Consider the following 14,824-nt stretch of genomic DNA (forward strand, 5'->3'; position numbering starts at 1 on the left):
ATCTGACATACCAATTAATATTGGTGTCAGACAAGGATGCGTTCTTGCTCTGTTATTATATAACCTGTAAGTGAGCGGCAGGAGAAAGGCGTGATCATCCACTAAAAATATTCCTCCAAAAGTAGGCCACATTAATATCCCTTGGCTCAGTTATGCTTACAACACTATTCTCTTAGAATGAACTGCAATTGGGTTACAACGTTCAATCGAGGCCCTGGTCACTTATTCTGAGCTGAACAATTTAAAGATGCTAATAGGGTCGAACCATAACCATAATATCTATAAGTGGTGCCTGTGTGGTTGTCCTTTGGACGTGGTCGACCAGTACATTTATTTAGGATTTCCAATTTGTAATTCTCCGTCAATCGAATTTTATGGCAACCATGTCAGCTCAAAGATCATACTTAAATCGTTTATGTATAAGAAAATGATGCGCCTTAAGAGTGGGGGCAACTTTGAAAGCCACATTTACTTGTACACTAAGAGCATTGTACCCGCCAAATTTTACAGACTGGCGGTATTACCCAAAGGTCTGACAACTTGGATGGACATATTTGAATGGAAAATATTGAGAATGATTTTAGAGGTCCCCCACTCAGTGCCGGTTCAAGCACTAAGGTGCGATATGGACGTACAATCCCTAAGAATGCATTGGCTTGTTTAACGCTGTGTATTCTAAATTGCAATCAAGCAATGTTCTGAAATATTGGGCTCGATCTATCATCATCTAGTGAACCTGGACAGAACAGATTCAAAAAATTCATTTTTAACACTGCTTTAGCACACCTGGCCTTGCTAAATCTACACATGGAAGATTTGATGGTGCTCCCCAATTGGACCCTGGTCCTAAAAAAAGATTGAAACAGTTGGTCGTTTGTAAGAACCTGGATCGACTGGCGACTAAGCCGAGGTATATAGAATACTGCAAGCAGGTTCTGATTTGTTTTCTTCTTGATTTGGTATCCAACTAAATGCTGCACAAAAGTTATACGTAAATTCATTATTCAGTTGCAGAGTCATGTTTTAGCAACCTTGCAGCACACAAGGAGGTGGGAAAAGATACCTTGTGAAAAGCATTTTTGCCGACTATGTGGCTTGGAGATTGAGATGGCCCGCCATGTCTTGACCCAGTGCCAAAAGATGTAAAAGTCTTATGCTAAGGATTATTCACAGTTTATATTTAGTTCCTATCAGAGGGAAGGTGATCAATTTTGGAGCATCATTATGAGTGCAGAATCAGTGTTGATCATGGCAGCGTTTTTTTACATATGGAAAATTGTAGTGGAATTGCTCAAAATGAATTATTTTTAATGACTAATTTTATTGAATTGTTGATATCGGTAGCTCAAAGGATTTGTATGGTAATTTTTTTGTTTTTGTTTTATTAGGTGTACTTTATTATGTATTTATTAAGTTTCTGATTATGTATTTGTTTTGTTTAAATGTGGAAAAGGTTTATTTAAACAACGTTGTACAATAAAAAAAAGAAATGCAATGTACAGCAAGTATGGAACATTGCTAAGGAGTGTTTGAGCAATGTGGTGAATGGAAAGGAGCACCACTAAGTGAACTGTATAACAAAAATCAAGGTGGCAGAGTCTAGAGACTGACAAAGAGTGAACAACATTGTGGCAAAGCCAAAAGGGTGACAAAGCTAGAGTCAAGCGAGTGTGAACTAGAACACAGGTGCGGCCAGAGAAAAACCTGTGTGGATAAGCACGCCTAGGGTGACTGGTTGTGTGACCTGTAATGGGTGGACCATGTGTTCCGACAACTGCGCATAGACCGGTTGTACCCTATATGTGAAAACCAAAGAAATATATAGACAGTAAGTGAAGCAGAAGAAAGCCATCTGTATGAACTATTAATAAACTAGAAGGAGGATAGAGTTAACCTGGAACTGGTTTTGAATATTGAGAAACTGACCTTAGGTGCAAGTTGACAAGATGAACAAGCTGGTGTCGAGGGGAAGGAGAATCCTGAGACCTATTGTGTAATGTGTTGTTTTCTTGTGGAAAGGAACCCCAAGATCTCGTTTTGCAACTGTGGTGTCTTCTTGAGAATGGGAACCCTGAGATTCCCTTTTGAGACTTTGTTGAACTGTTTTGACCTTGGGGAAGGGAACCTCGAGACTTTGTGTAGTTGTTTTGAACTTTGGGAATGGGACCTGGAAGAATCTCAGAACTTTTATTTGAACACTATTTCTTTTGATGCTGACATCCCTAAATTTGTTTAGCTTTAGTTGTGAGAGCAAGTATAGGTTTTGGACAAAGACAGTCTTTTAAATTGAATTTACTGACTCAGACTATCCTTCATTTCTTTAGGTAGGGAAATCCCACCTTAGCATAGGGCAAGTTAGTCCTTCAACCATCCTGATATTTAAGTTAATAAACCATTTTTTGTTTACATTTTGAATCTGTTTTCTGTGTCTTGCTTCATGAAGTGTCCCCTCATCCCAGTTGTATTCCACCATATTATTTTGATATATTTCCATAGTGGAAAATAACCATTTTAACCACAACATTCCAAGGTTGTCAGTTGATCCCTCCGGCAATGATACAACCTACGCTTTCAATAACATTAATATGCTGAACTCGTTCCGAAGGGGAGAACATGCTTGCTTGCATGACACCTTGCATGTACAATGGAAAGCAAAATAAATGTATGAAGCAAAAATTGCGAATAAATAAAAGAAAACATTGCAAATATCAAACACTTAATCAAAATTTCAGTTTCTTTTCCTCCACACTCCAGACATAAAATTTGAAATGGCATATCCATCACAAAAACATCAGTGAAATATAGAAATTAATAGGTATGCAAACACTTACAGGTAACACAACGTGTCACACTAACAAACATGCAAATCTCTCACACACATTCCACATAGAACAGAAGGAGTACCCATTGTAGTAGAACTATGATACATGCTAGACAAATACAATCACACGTGTACATATGCAAACTACTGAAATTATGCAGCACAAGGTATATCAGTCCAGATAATTTATATAGGAATAATTTATTTTCAAAGGGAATATCAGTGTCACTCAATAAAGTCAAACTGAAAGATGAATTTTCTATAAACGATTAAGTGAGTGACCAAAACAACATGGGGGTCAATCATCAACAAGAAGTCCCTCTGTTATGCCATCTCAATTGCTGATATCATTCATGTTCACATGTTTATTCTTAGAAGTTACCTCAGAATATGGTGACCTCATTTGGAATATTATTTTGCACACACAAGGAATAATTTCCCCGAAACCAATTATTTCTTGAACCATCAAGCACAATAGTTCAGCTTTACTATCCAGACTGAAAGAAGCAGAGAGAGAAGATTCCCCTTACAATAACCTTTACATTTAGTCATTGTTCCCCGTAGATTGCAGCTTTATGCAGCCCTGGCATTTCTAAACACCCACTTTTAGCACCTCTTAAGGGTCATCTCAAACACCATTACCACCCCGTTGCCCACAGCACCTGCACTGCAGCATGCTAATGTTAATCATGTTTAAATGCAGAAGAGAAAAGCTGCTTACTGCAGATGCAGGGCCATGTGGCAGCTCGGGAATGGTCTGTAGGCCCTAAACAGGCAATCAAAATAAACGGAAGCAAACATGTCTTGGCAAGAGAGCTCATCAAGCGTTGACAGCAGTGCAACTAGAGGATACAGTTCAACCCCTACAATTTCTGTCGCTACTTCCAACACTTTGTGTAGCCATACAAGAAATAACAGAAACATCACATACAGCTCAAATGTAGTAACATGGAGAAATGTGACATGATGGTACATATATCCAGAAGTAAATGTGTCTACATTAGCACGATTTCGAAGTATGCATATCACACATGTTTGTATTCAAAGGTGTGACCTTTAAAACAGGAACGGCCTTACCCTTTGATCAAGTTTGATGATCCACAGTCCACATTGGCTGCTGATGATTTTCTGAAAAGGAAAACATGAAAAAAACATCTAAACCTTGATGATGATGTTGATTTAGTAAATGGCTCCAATACGTATACTTTTAATAATTCTATTAATAACATGTTGCAGTTACATCTTAAGAGAACATGAATATCAGTAGTTTTACTGGGCTTTAAGGCATCGTGACCATGCCTGTAATAATTAATTAAAATATCACGATTCTCATTTAAAGCAGAATACACATATTACATGTTGTACGAATAAAGCAATCTAGTCGCCACTAAAAGGCTATTGCCCATACATGTAATGCTGATGATAGCAAGGGAAATACTATTTAAAAATTCTGTAATCTTTCTCTGTACATCCACAGACCCGTGAAAAATGCAATAAAGTACGTTTTAACATGCTTTTGTGATACACTTATTAAAAGGTCCTTATATGTAAATTAATATGTGGCACTACAAGACTGGTAAAATAAATATTGTCAACACATAAACATGATTTCAAAAATAGAGTCAAATACATTTTGGTTGGCAAATATTTAAACCTAGCAGGCCACACCCATAGACGTCATTTAGGGGTTGACAGGGCTTGCAACTGCGACCCCTGCGTCCCCTGGGTCCCCTTTCCTACCATTGTAGTCTCCCTTGCTACCCCTAACAAAAACTTGAGAAAATACCTTTTTTTTTTACATTGAGGCTCGTTGGCTGTGGCCAGCAGCATGTGGCTCTTTGTTTCTGGAGTGGCTGGTTTTCTGACAGCTATAGCCAGTAATATAGCTTAGTGGGTTGAGCGCTGGCTGCTGCAATGTGTGTGTGATCTGTAGGTTCGACTCCCTGCAAGGTCAATTCAGCCGTTCATCCTGCTGTGGTTGATACATGAGTACCAACACAGGTTGGGTGATATTGTATGTATTTTTGTTTTATATGGAGCACTTAAGCGTAAGTGCTATATAACAACACATCATTATCGTTTGGTCTTGGACATCTACTTGCATTCACAGTGATTTGGTAATACGGGCCTATATGCACTAATATTAACGATACATATGGTGATCCATTCTTGTATGAAATGTATATCACTTTAGCGCTGACATTTTGGAGCCCCTCAGTCGGAGATATCACTGCAGAAATCGGGAGAATGTAATTTCCCCATAGAATTGCATGATGTTATAATTATTTTAGGCGAGAGACAGTGAAAAATAACAATATTTTTTATTGACAAATCTGGAGTCTCCCGCCTAAATCGGGAGGGTTGGCATGCATGCTTTACAGTGATATTGTAACCATATTTTTCGTAGTGTACTCAGAAACAATGTTATGTGATGCCACTTCCTGTTTTGTCGGGGGGTGAAAGGTCGTGTCCCATCGCTTCCCATGATGTCACTTTGGGGTGGGGTCAAATGATATCATAGGTCAAGGGTTGGGTGATGTCACTTCCGCTACCCCTGGCATTTTGGTGAAATGACGTCCCTGTCCACACCATGGCATATATTACATTTGCAGACTTTGAAGGTAATGCTGAATGTTCCTACCTATTGGGCCAGAATCAATGCAAGGTGAGGAATTCTGTATTTACTATTTATTAGCTCTGTATTGTTCAGTGTTGAATGAACATTTCAAATATTCTTGTTTGTTAGCAGTGGTTAAATCAGAGGTAGCGCTGCTTGAAATATGTTTAGCAAACTTTGACCCATCCACACATTCTCCTTCAAATCGCTGATCTTTTTCAACGATTATGTGAGAAAAGTCTATGCAGAAAGTACTCCGAAGAAGAGGGCAGCCTGCATTCCATGGACCCTAAACCAACCCCATTGCTAGGTGGAGGCCAGGCACTTGAAAGACAGTTAATGTTTACTTACTGCACTTGTTCTAGGAATAGCATTGCTCTATTTCTAGCATGGGTTGGGAAACCTTCCATGTTTGAAATTATAAATAGAGCACATTTTTTCCATTTTGTAAACTGAGGTGGAAACACCCTTGGCATTTAAGTGTTTCTATTTCTAGCATCGTGTGCCTTGCTTTGAAAAGGCACATTCTAGTTGATGTGGGCAAAGGAGATGCCAGACGGTACATCTTATAGTGGGCAGCAAGAATCAAGAGTGTGAAAATGGAGGTAAATATGCAGAGTTGTCCAAAGGCCATAAAATACATGCATATGTCATTGAAGTCACCCAATGTTTAGCCAGGGCTCTTTGTGGCTCACTTTGTTGAAAGCTAAATTACAAACCAAACACGTCCCATACAGAAATGTTAAATGAGTGCTCACCAAATTTTTATTCACAACAAGTTGAACACCATCATTAATCCCATTGAAATGGTCAAATGGCAAATTAATTGAGCACTCAGAGTTGAGCACTTCTGCTGAACTAATGTTCAACAAGCACTCAGTTTGTCCAGATAGGTAGATTTGAATATGTAAAGAACATCACTACAAATATACTGTTTTCTTTAAAGTGCAGTTGAGCTTTGATTGAATTCTTGCAAAGACTAATATGTAGTTGAGTAAATATTGCGCAAGGACTCGGTGTGCCTTTGAACAATTCAGCGTTGTGTGTCTTATTTTGAAGGTGCTATTAAGCACTGATTATTCATACATGATATGTTGGATGTATATTGACATTGTTTGTTTCCATGTTTGACCTTGCAAATTTCAGGTCCAATAAAAAGATGCACGTAAAGGTTCAAAGGGGGCACTATGTGACACATATGAGTGCTACCTTTGCTTTTCCTCCCATATATCAAGGGTGCATCAAGGATGCATAGGCAAAAACATTGCTCACCTTGTGAGCACAGTATTAGCCTAATCATCTCCTTGCGGATAAGCATTTAATATTTGTGATGTTCCATGCTCAGTCCTGTTGAATGATCCCTATAATATGTCATCCTTAAAGGTGTGCTATTACACTATTAGGGAAGTACTAGAGGTTAATATGAATGTTTGTATTTCTCAGGTATTAAAATGAATACCCATACATACATTTTCTTTAAAAAATGTTTACTGCATATCGAATCATTTCATTTGTTTGTATGTATACCCCAAAGATGCAGCATATTGCTTTGAATACATCTCAGATTTCAAGTGCGAGAACAGTCAAATTAAGACATTGGGAACACAATATGCAAAAGACTAATACTTTCTTCAATGTACACAACTGTCCTGGAACCATAGAGCAAAAGCCAAGTGTAATTGCAGTGAATGCCTTTTGATAGTTGCTTTTGGCATATTGGGGTGGGGCACTAGTGATTGCTATGGTTGCAAATAGAAAACAAATGGAATTTGGATTTCAAACATGTTATAAAAGCTTACAAGTTTACAAAGTATGTACAGGGTTTTAAACAATAAATGATAGATTAGATTTTTGTTGATTTGCTTTTGACATACACAAAGTAGCCCATTTATATTCAGACACAAAGACCCGTTGTTTGTCTTATTGGTACAACACATGCTACTCCACTGTATTTCAGTACATTAATAAGTGTTAATCTTAATGACAGGACACTTTTTGTTGCATCACCACCACCCTCTCCTTGGTGATTGCCAGCAGTTGTCTTGCTCAGGAGATCAACTGTTGTTGGCTCAGATTTCTCAACACAAGTACATTCTGCAGAATCTACAGTATCACCTTCATGTCTTGCAAACCACGCTGCAGAGCCAAATTGCTCATTGCCAGATTTGTCTCGATATTTTACAGTATTTGTATCCCTATCGTGACAAAGGAATGGGTATTTGGGCACTGATTAATCCCCCATGAATTTGTGGTGGACTTCTGGGCCTCATGTAAAATCATCCAATCTGAACAAGTGGCTCTTGTGGCAAAAAACAGGTTTATTTATCCAGGTTGTATAGTCAATAAGGGCCCTTTTAGTTAGTTGTCTGGTTTGTTCAGCCAATGGGAGCTCACACATCTAAAGTTTGTTTTACTAGATAAGGCTCTGCTCTCTTCCTGTTTCTTTGTGGGTTTTGCTAGACATGTATATAAGCAGTATCAAAGGGCAAACTCACACTTGGAAAGTGTTCTGAGGGTTTTGGGTGGAAAGTGTGATGAATCCTTAGATGTCGTTACTTCTCACTGAGGGGTAGCCCCTTCCCATGAGGCCAGGCAGGCAGGGTCGGACTGGCCCTTTCGGTCTTTCGGCCCGTGGCCGAACGACTTTGGGGTCCCCTGGGGCCGGTTTTCCGGCAGCCACCTCTGGGCCGTTTTTTTTGTAAAAAAAAAAAAAAAAAAAAATTCACATTTTTTTTTTTTTTTTATTGTCAGGCCCCCGGGCCCGGCCTAGTGTGTGTGTGTGCGCTGCAGTGCGCTGAGCCGCGTCGCGAGTATTCGCGGGCCGCGGCCAAGTCAGATGGAGATGGGGGGGGGGTGAGTGAGCCGCCTGGGCTGGGTGAGCCAGCCAGTCAGTGAGGCAGGGCATGGAGGCAGGAGCCAGGAGGGGGAGGCGCCGCGCGCCGGCGGCACACTATCTGAGTGAGAGTCTGCACAATCATCATAGCAAGGTAACACTAGTCACTAGATGTTACCTTGCTTTGATGATTGCATCTGCATCATGCATGCATCATAATTTATGATGCATGCAGATAGATGCAGATGCATGTGCATAATTCATTCACGGCGTCGCGTCGGTGGGCCTGGGCCACCACCAGGCCGGCGGCTGTGCCGCCAGTGCCACTTCAGGGGGCCGGTGTGCCTGCCGTGTGTGTGCTCACCAGCTCACGAGCCTCTGGCCTGCGGCTGCGGCGGCCAGAGAGAACGACTTGTTTAATCTGTGGGAGGGAGGCAGGCTGAAGCAATTGCAAACACACACCAAAGCAATTGTAACACCTGCCTCCCTCCCCTCTGAGTCCTCCTGACCCTGGGGGGTTGGAGCCTCCAGCCTGCCTGCAGGGCTGACTGAGGGCTCTGCTGAGCTGGGGCCGGCACTGTAAGAACACAGTGACACATTTCACACTTGCTTTCAACTTTGCTGCAGGAAGTAAGTAACACTTCTTTGCAAAGTTGAAAGCAACTGTCTTCAACTTGTGCCTGGGGGCTGGGCTGGGCCCCGGGGCCGACGGCGCAGTGGACGAATCAGTTGAATAACTGGACCCAATGAAAATTCGGCTGGGGCAGGCAGTGCCTGCCCACCCAATTTGCCGCCAAATCGCCAATGCATACATTATGCTGCTGGCTGCTGCTATATGAGCCCCCACCCAAGCACGCACCGTCTGCAGTGGACCTCGAGACCGACAGTACCAGTGCCCACAGCCCACACAGGACAGGAGGACCACAAGGCAGCACTGAGGCGGCCAGCAGACAGTGGAGTGCCCAGTGCCAGTGCCGGCCACACAGCCCACAGACAGCAGCCCAGCCAACAGCCAGCCAGTCACTGAGGTAAGGAGTGGAGTGGGACTACTGTGAGCAACGTAAACATTAGGGCAGAGCCTGAGGAAAAACATGCATAACAAGTGCCTGTGTCTCAGCCACACCGTCCCTTTTCAGGGGATTTCCCTGCCATGCCATGCAATGTGAGTGTGCCTGGGGTGAGGGTGCATGCAGGTCTGCTGTGCCCACAGTGCCAGTGATGCGCACACACACTCGCACATCCCGCTCAGACCCATCCCTCATTACCCTCGTGCCACTGAACTCATTGGAATGGCTCCTTTCTCATTTTCTGAGCCTCTGGGCGCTATGTTGAAGCACGCCAAAGGGGTGTTCACTGGGCACTGTAAATGTGCCCCATGCCATGTGAGTGTGCCTGGGGTGGGGGTTCAGGTCTGCAGCTGTGTGCCACAGTGCCAGTGATGCGCAGTGCGCAGCGCACACACTGCTGGCTACACTGAGCAACTGCTAAGGTGAGAGGCACTGCTGCTGCCCACTTGCTGCCTCTGACCTCTGATCCTGGGCTTACCGTGCAGATCTGCTGTGCCAGTGATGCGCACACGCACGGCACATCCCGCTCAGACCCATCCCTCATTACCCTCGTGAGTCCGAGTTGCCAGCTATAGCATACCGTGTCCTCGCAGTGATGCGTGGCGCATGAGCCAAACTGAAATTGCACTGTCACCAAAAAGGAAGAGCGCGAAATGCCCCCTCGCCTCCCCACCCGCCGCACAGCCCTCACTTGGAGCAATACAAACGGAGCAGGGGATGAATACTACCCCCACCCCCCAGCCCCACCCGAGCCCTTCCTGGCACATCTGCATTAATTTCGCGGTTTATTTTCCCTGGGGGTGGGCAGGGGGCGGGCGTCGATTGGCACCTACCCATGGGTTGGTGACTTTTTCTTTGAAAATGATGCATTGATTTTTTTTTTCCGATTTCCTGCGGTGGTATTTTCACCCAATGTTATTTTTTATGTAATTAGAGGGTGGGGGCCAAACCCGGGGCAGAGAAAAGGAGTAGGGGGCTCCTTTGGCGCGAGGCTGCAGCGAAGAAGCAGGGTTCGAGTTTCTGAGCAGGAAGGGGGTGGGGGTTGAATTATTAATGCACTTTGCAAGCGGCGAGAGTAGTTGGTGGCGAGAAGTGTCCATTCCAGGCTGCTGCAGAAAAGGGGGGAAGAGGGGAGCTTTTGTATTTTCGCACCTTCTGCCGGGGAAATAAAGGAGGGGGCTGGGGGGAGTACCTGCCCGCTTCTCTTTTTTTCCCTCGTTCTTTCTGGAGGGAGGGGTAGCAAGGAATTGAGGGAGCGAGAGCGAGGTAGCTTGCGAGGGAGGGGAGACCGTCGTTCCCAGAGCAGAGAGAGGTAGCGATCGAGAAGGGAGACCCGGGCATCCTGCGCCCCCTTTCTGCTGTCAAGGATTGTGGATTTTTTTAGGGGAAGAGAGGGGAAGGGGGAGGGAGGGTCGGGGCGGGGGGGCCTCCAGGTTTGGTTCCTGCGGATTGCTAGGCAAGGCAAGGCATAGAAAAGTGGAGGGGGAGGAATCGGCTGCTTATTTGGGGGGTTGATGCTGAGACCCCCCCTCGGCTCCCGAACCCCCCCTTTGGATGTCCGTGAGCTCCAACACAATGATCTTCATGATACTGGCCCGTGCCACGGTCCCACGGAACTCATTGGCTCCTTTCTCATTGTCTGAGCCTCTGGGCGCTATGTTGCCGCATGCCAAAGGGGTGTTCACTACTGGGCACTGTAAATGTGCCCCATGCCATGTGAGTCAGTGAGTGTGCCTGGGGTGGGGGTGCAGAGGCACTAGTGCTGCCCACTTCTGCTGCCTCTGAACCTCTGATCCTGGGCTTACCATGCAGGTCTGCTGTGCCAGTGATGCGCACACGCACTCGCACATCCCGCTCTGACCCATCTCTCATTACCCTCGTGCCACTGAACTCATTGGCTCTTTTCTAATTTTCTGAGCTTCTGGGCGCTATGTTGCCGCCGCATGCCAAAGGGGTGTTCACTGGGCACTGTAAATGTGCCCCATGCCATGTGAGTGTGCCTGGGGTGGGGGTGCAGAGGCACTGCTGCTGCCCACTTCTGCTGCCTCTGATCCTGGGTTTACCGTGCAGGTCTGCTGTGCCAGTGATGCGCACACGCACTCAGCACTCGCACATCCCGCTCAGACCCATCCCTCATTACCCTCGTGCCACGGAGATTAATGCATAATAGCGGCCTCCGGTTTGGACAGAGAATCAAAGCAATTGGAGAACCAATTCAAAACTTCCAACATGTTGGTCAATGGTCAGTTGCCAATCCCTGCCAAAATGGCACTCTACCACAGCTGCTATAGGCCACTAGCACTCCCTAAAAGATGTGCATCTACGCCATTTAATAATTATTAAATACTGATGTGCGTTATGACAGACAGTGAAGCCCTCTGCAGAAAGGCAGCTAACCTCTCTGTGGCACCAAAGGCAAACGTTATCATGCGATCACATGGATCCCATTAACTCAGTACAACAAGATATAACACAGGTTTCTGATTGGCTTATGAATCCCAAATGCAGGAATGATGTGATGCACCCCCGCTTGAGCAGCTTGTACTGCCCCAGTGTGGTGTGTCCTGCGGCTGCATCTGCTTGCTGGGTGCCACTGTGCCAGCTCCAACTTATTTTTCAAACACATTGCAACGCATAGTGCCCAGATCTATAGCTTAATATTTAGCCTGGGATTCACAAACCTTTAGTCACCATTCCATTATATGTGTAGGCGTAAGCGACGCATTCCTTTCAATGGTGCACAACGTTACCTTGAAGTGCCGGATGAGGCTCCCCCAGACCCTTGGGCTCGCCCCATATTCTGAGCCCCCCTTTCTCAAACCCTTTCCTTCCCTCGCTTCACGCGTGTATACCTTCTGTAGACAGTAGACCCCTGCAGCCTGACACGAGGTGGTACCTCTGCCCCAGGGGCTCTCCCCGACACCGGAGCCCTCCTTTCCTCCTTGTTCCCTTCCCCCTCTCTCTCTATTACCCTCTCACCGAACAAATGAGTCGAATCTTCCCGAGTCCGGTAATTCCCCAGTCCTGGTCCCAATTCCAGCTCAAGTCTTTCCATCTTTCCTTCTTCTTTGACCGAAGGCTTTCTGTCCATTTGTTTTAAAATGTTCAATATTCTTCCTTTTCTCTCTTCAAATGTTACTCAGTTTCCTCTGCACACCTGCCTTTTATAGTTTCCATCGTCTTTTAATTTCTCTCTCTTCAGACTCACCTTTTTTTGTCCTTAACCTATCTTGCAAACTTCTGTTTCCGTTTATTTTTCGACTTTTACCTTCTCTTTTGTGTTAATATTTATCCATTTCATTTCAAACTATTGTCCTACCCTGCTAAGTCACCAAGTGTTTGTTTCTGATTTCATTTTCCTTTCATTGTGTATATCCCTACTCCATAGTCCAAACTTATTTTTCTTTAGACCCCACCCTTACCGTACACTTCCTCTGCCTGCATACACCCACTCTCTTTTTGCCTCCTGCCTGAGTACCAAAAGCATACCTGTGTTCTTCCCCAGCCCTCACCAGGGCCCATCAATCGCTCTTTTTGCATTTGTTTGCCCCTCTAGAACTTACCTTCCTCCCCAGGCTGCATCTCAGGTTCTGCCCTTATTGGCCTGCCTTGGCCCAGCCGACCTCCCCAGGCTCCATCTCTCTTGCTGCCCTGGTTGGTCTCTCGTGCCCCAGCCCACCTCCCCAGGCTCCATCTCTCTTGCTGCCCTTGTTGGCCTCTCTTGCTCCAGCCCACCTCGCAGGCTCCATCTCTCCTCCTGCCCTGGTTGGTCTCCCGTGCCCCAGCCCACCTCCACAGGCTCCATCTCTGTCCCTGCCCTTCCTGGCCTCTCTTTCTCCAGCCCACCTCCCCAGGCTCCCTCTGTGTTCCTGCCCTTGTTGGTCTCTCTCGTGCCCCAGGCTCCATCTCTGTGCACCTCAAATGTTGTGTATGTTTGTGTGTGTCCAGCATGGACTCCGCTATGTTTACACTCTGTTTCCATCATGAGACAAGCCGTTTCTGCAATTCTGCGCCACATTGTAAGTTTGGCGTATCAACTATGGTAATACCGCTCAACTGAATTCTTCTTACTGCATGCGGCTACGATAATACTACAACTGATTTAGGGTTGGTGCCAAGTACAAGTTATTGCCCGCTTTTGAGGCCAATTAAACTGCATTGGGGACATGTGGTAATACTGCATGGGGCAAGACCTCCATTGAAGATGAGGCAACAAGCAGGCAGCATATGCATGGGCTGCAAAGGCCATTATCGTGTGTTTCAGCAAGATAGGCGCTACTCTGGAATGCCACCTGTTACCACCATACTTATAGTGAGGATGACAGTGGCAGACTGGCCCATAAGGAACTTGGGAACACTCCAGAGGGGCCTATGCCTCTGAGGACCTGTCTGGGGCTGATCCAGTTACAAGCTTCATTTTTCCACCATCCGACAAGTATGTCATAATGTTTTCACTGGTCTATTGCAAGACTGAGCTCAGCTGTTCTTGGTGAGGGCAGCAGTCAGAATTAGGTGTCACAGCCATGGGCCAATGTATTGCCCTACTGCCATGCTGTCATGCTTAGTCTCCCTACCTTTACGCATTCAGTTTCCAGTGTTACATGCCTTTCGAAACGGAGTCTATAGTATGGACATTGTGAGCTAAGGGGGGTGGGGTGGGGCTGGGCATGTTGAAGGCTATAGCTTTTAATAGTTCCAGTGATGAGTGCGAGGAGTTTGGTTTGTAAAAGCTACTGGACGTGAGCAGTAGCTCGCTGTCCCTGTTACTGGAAATGGTGTTACCTTGCGCTATCTATTGCCTGACATATGTGGGAATTCGCTCCTCTACCTGTTACTAAATGGGTACATCAACGGTCACAGAGAATGATCAGGAGCCGATTGTGTTTGAGCTGGCTTTACCAGAGCTGGGAGCAAGCTGTACCAGTTATGCTGTACGGCCCCTTGGGCATCAGAGCTGGTTGTATTTGTTACTGGGCAATGTGGGCATGAGCGAAATGTAACCGTATCCGTTTTGGAAGCTGGCTGTACCTGTTCATTGGCATGAATAGTTAGGTAAAGAGTACTGCATGCTGCTACATTGCTCTCCTTGATAGAGATGGATTGTGGACCTGCCCATGGTAAAACATGACTTTTTTTCTGTGGGGAGGGGTTGCAACTGGGGGAAAAGATGAGAGAAAAAGTGTCAGTACTGAAAAGTCAGTTGAGCTGGGAGCAGCCTCGGACTGGCCTGTAGGACAATAGGCCCAGGGCCAACCAAAAACACAAAATGCTGGTGTGGGACCGTTTTTTTGGCCAAAGTGGGACCCTTATTGGCCCATGTGGGCCAGTTTGATGAGTTAATTCACACTGCGACTAGTAGTTTTGACCAGTGTTGCTGAATAAATATTCTTTAAAATATACAATTTGCATGTCACTTTATCAAAAAAGCTCCCCCCGGGTACTATTCAAACAGTATCACAAAAGGAATGAAAAGCCATTTGCAAGTG

General features: G+C 45.2%; 1 protein-coding gene across 6 annotated transcripts in view; it reads right to left on the reverse strand.

Moving 5' to 3' along the window:
- HTR2C (5-hydroxytryptamine receptor 2C) overlaps window positions 1–14,824 on the reverse strand; it is a 4,576,123-nt gene that overhangs the window by 1,948,459 nt on the left and 2,612,840 nt on the right. For all 6 annotated transcript variants that reach the window (XM_069612886.1, XM_069612885.1, XM_069612883.1 and 3 more), the window contains one exon: window positions 3,899–3,949. The gene's annotated coding sequence lies outside the window, so the exon portion shown is untranslated. The remainder of the gene's footprint in view (window positions 1–3,898; window positions 3,950–14,824) is intronic.

Source organism: Ambystoma mexicanum, chromosome 5p (genome assembly GCF_040938575.1).
Source record: "Ambystoma mexicanum isolate Mex_15411 chromosome 5p, UKY_AmexF1_1, whole genome shotgun sequence".
Taxonomy (NCBI): Eukaryota; Metazoa; Chordata; class Amphibia; order Caudata; family Ambystomatidae; genus Ambystoma; species Ambystoma mexicanum.